Here is a 3,827-nt window from a genome sequence, read left to right as displayed (position 1 = left end):
ACTCTGGGAAAAGTTAGCTGCCACATTGTGAGCAGCCCCTATGCAGAGTGAAGTAGAAACTGAGGCTCCAGCCACTACCCATGTGAGTGAGCTTGGACAGGGGTCCTCCAGCCAGCCAAGCCTTGGGCAACATTTTGGCTACAACCTCATGAGCGTCTCTGAGCCAGAATCTTGCCGCTGAGCTGGTTGGGATTACCCGACCCTTAGAGACGGTGTGGGGTGATAAATGTTTGTTGTCTAAGACGTTAAGCTTTGGGGTAATTGTTACACAATAACAGATAATCAATGTAGGGCGTGATGCAAACCCGAGGTGGAGGAGGAGCGGATCCTGGGCTGAGCGCTGAAGTTTGTGAGGAGTGGGCCAGGTTAGGAGGGCAGGAGGGGAGAGCAGAAAACTGCTGCGAATCTGGAAAACTCCAAATAGTTCGGGGGGAGGCGGGGTGGGCCTCAGGGGCTGTGAGGAAGGGAAGAGGGACCAGTCGGCTTCAGATCCTGTGCGGCAGAGTTTGATCTTTATATCGCAGCCTGAGGGGAGGTTTTGAAGACTTCTACGCGGAAGGACGACAAGCGTAAGTCCTCCTGTTGAAAAGGTCACGGGACTGGGGCCGCGCTGCGGCAGTGCGAGAATGAAGCAGCCACACGCGGGCAGCTCAGCCGGAGCTGCGGCAACCATCCACAGGACGGATGAGAGCAGCTGCTCTACAGAGACGCCTCGCTGTGCTCACCGGGCCCAGGGGCCTGGTCCCAAGTCCCAGCAAAGGAGGTCAGAGGCTGGCCACACCGTGGGAGAAGCTGAACAAGGCCCTCCGCCTGGCAGTTTCCGTCTCCAGCTCCTTGTCTGCAAGTGGCTGGCTGGGGCCAGAAGCCAGCTAACTCATGAGCCCCTACAGCTTCTCAGGGGAAGGAGGGAGTCTATAAGCTGGATGGGGACCCTCGGACAGAAAGTTACAGCTGGGGGGACCCTTTGAAAAAGCCTGTACTCTGAACTGTCCTGATGAGGAAACTGAGCCTCAGAACGGTCTTGCCCAAGACCCTACAACCGCAAAGAAGCAGATATGCTACTCGCTATGGGTTGAATTATGTCCCCGCAAAAGGCATTGAAGTCTTAACAGCTGGTACCTCTGGGTGGGATCTCATCTGGCAACAGGGTCTTTGCAGATGTAATCAGGTTGAGATAAAGTTACACAGGGTTAGGGTGGCCCCAGTGCCGCTAATAGGACTGGTGTCCTCATAGAAAGAGGACGATTTACGCACTGAGAGGCACGCAGGGAGAAGATGGTCATGTGACGATGGAGGCAGGGATTGGGAGATGCACCTCCAAGCCAACGGACACCGAGGATTGCCTGCGTGAGATCACAGAAAATACATATATTGGTCTCTGCCCCACGTCCTGGCACAGAGCTCCTGAAACCCTTATAATTTCCCCGGTGATGTCAGTGTCTTTATTCTAATGAGGCAACTCTGGGTGGGCTCCTGATGGCTCCCGGATAGGGGCCGATCACCAGAAAGACCAAGCCAGGAGGAGCAGCTTGGAATTTCCAGCCCGGCACACCCATTCTCCTGAGACAGGGAAGGAGTTGAGATGGAGTTAATGATCAATCGTGCCTATGAGATGAAGCCTCCATAAAAATCCCCACAGGCCGGGTTCGGAGAGCTGCTGGGTGGTGAGCACTGGGAGAGCGGTGTGCTCGGAGAGGGCTTAGAAGTGCACACCCCTTCCCATATACCCTGCCCTGTGCGTCTCGTCCATCTGGCTATCGTTTCCTTTAGCAGATACTTTAATAAACTGCTGGCCCTAGCCGGTTTGGCTCAGTGGATAGAGCGTCGGCCTGTGGACTGGAGGGTCCTGGGTTCGATTCTGGTCAAGGGCACATGCCCAGGTTGTGGCTCAATCCCCAGTAGGGGGCGTGCAAGAGGCAGCTGATAAATGATTCTTTCGATTCTGGTCAAGGGCACATGCCCAGGTTGTGGGCTCAATCCCCAGTGAGGGGAGCATGCAGGAGGCAGCCATTCAATGATTCTCTCTCATCATTGATGTTTCTATCTCTCCCTCCCTCTCCCTGCCTCTCTGAAATTAATAAAAATATATTTTAAAAAATAAATAAAATAAGCTGGTGAACATAAGTAAGTGTGTCCCTGAGTTCTGAGAGCCACTCTAGCAAATTAATCAAATCCAAGGAGCGGGGACATTGGGACCTCCCACCAGGCCTGTGACCACAGCTGAAGTGTGTGTGGGGGGGATGGGCAGTCTTGTGGGACTGAGCCCTCAGCCTGTGGAACCTGACACTATCTCTGTGTCGACTGTGTCAGAATTGAGTTAAATTGTAGGATACCCAGCGGGTGTCACAGAGAATTGCTTGGTGGGGAAAAACATTTGGTGACCAGAAGTGTCCGCAGTGGAGTGTTCTGTGCAAACGTGAATGAGTGGGGGGCGGGGAACAAGAGAAAGAGAGAGAGAGGGAGAGAGAGAGAGAGAGAGAGAGAGAGAGAAACCAGGTTTCTCCCTACATTGGAAGGAAAAAAATCTGGGAGTTTCCTTGACAGCCTGCAAATGCCAGAAGCAGAAGAGGCAAGGACACATTCTCCCCTACTAGTTTCGGGAGGAAACCCTTGATTTCAGGCTTCTAGCCTCCAGAACTCCTTCTAGACTTTTCTCTGCTCCGTACGTTTCCCCTTACTTATACCTTTAGCATTTTTACTCTTTAAGTTATAATATTATGAACATTTTAAACACCATTTACTTAATCATTGGTCTATTTGGGGGGAGGAGGTATATAGGTAGTTTCCAGGTTTTCACTACATACCCAACACTTTGTACATAAGCCTTTTATGGTGTTTCCTGGGGCTAGAGCCCGACTAATGAAATTCTAGGCCGAAGCACGTTAACCTTGCCATTTGCTAAGCGTGCTATTCAAGGAATGAAGGGGGCAGCAATGTCTGGAGTGCTCCCGCCTCTTCTGAAAGGAAAAGCGGTCCTACCCACGCCGAGCCTGGCTTCCTCCCCCCACCCCAACCCTCCTTCAAAGCCAGGCCCCGTGAGCAGCCTGCGTTTTGCCTGGAGTTCTGCTTCTTTCTTGTCTGGGCAGAATTAGGAGCCAAACCCTTCATGCCCCTGCCTGCCCCTGCTTCACCCTCAGCGTGATGACTGTTCTGTGCTCTGGGCTTCCAGCTACGACGGCCCTGCCTACCTCTGAACCCAAACCCTCCTACAGCTGGAATGAGCTTTATGTATTTCAGCCAAGCCCCCACTGTGTGTTTTGGGGTCAGACCTGTGGACTGTCCTCACTTCTCTGCACCCTGGACTCTGTGAGCCGGACACGCAGGACTGGCAGCCTGTGTAGAAGAGAACTCACATCCTCCCCTCTTGTCCCCTGACTCTGCCTGGCCGCAGTGGGGGAATCTGGTAAGCTAACCCCTGGGAATGTGGGGGGGCGGGGGAGCAGGGGAGGAGACCCACAAGCGGTATTCTGAGGGAGTCTGTCCTCCACGGGCCCCTACCAGGACCCAGCTTCCCAACAATCAGTGATGCCCAGCAAAACCCCCTGCCCAGCTCAACACCTTCCCTCAAACTTTAGAAGCTGAGGTGCATCTGCCTCCACAAACCACAAGGCACCAGCCTATGGCTTTAATCGCAGTGGCATGAAGCAGGAGTGGAATTTTGTACCTGCTTGAATGCAATCTGACCCTTGATCCGGCATTAGCACTCCTACTTACAGTTTTGAGCAAACAACACACCCACCCTCCTCTATCAAACAAGGTGTAACATGACAGGCTGCATCACCTACGGACATGCAGACTCCAGGGCCCATCTGCCCCCCCCCGCCCCC

General features: G+C 53.4%; 1 protein-coding gene across 1 annotated transcript in view; it reads right to left on the bottom strand.

The window, feature by feature from the left end:
* The window catches only part of PLEK2 (pleckstrin 2), a 16,102-nt gene extending 12,302 nt beyond the window's left edge, over positions 1 to 3,800 (bottom strand). Inside the window, exon 1 of the mRNA XM_006760779.2 lies at positions 3,782 to 3,800. The gene's annotated coding sequence lies outside the window, so the exon portion shown is untranslated. The remainder of the gene's footprint in view (positions 1 to 3,781) is intronic.
* Positions 3,801 to 3,827: the final 27 nt, after the last annotated feature.

Source organism: Myotis davidii, unplaced genomic scaffold (genome assembly GCF_000327345.1).
Source record: "Myotis davidii unplaced genomic scaffold, ASM32734v1 scaffold17, whole genome shotgun sequence".
Taxonomy (NCBI): domain Eukaryota; kingdom Metazoa; phylum Chordata; class Mammalia; order Chiroptera; family Vespertilionidae; genus Myotis; species Myotis davidii.
The sequence above is the reverse complement of the archived record's forward strand: the minus strand, read 5'-3'. Positions and strand labels throughout refer to the sequence as shown.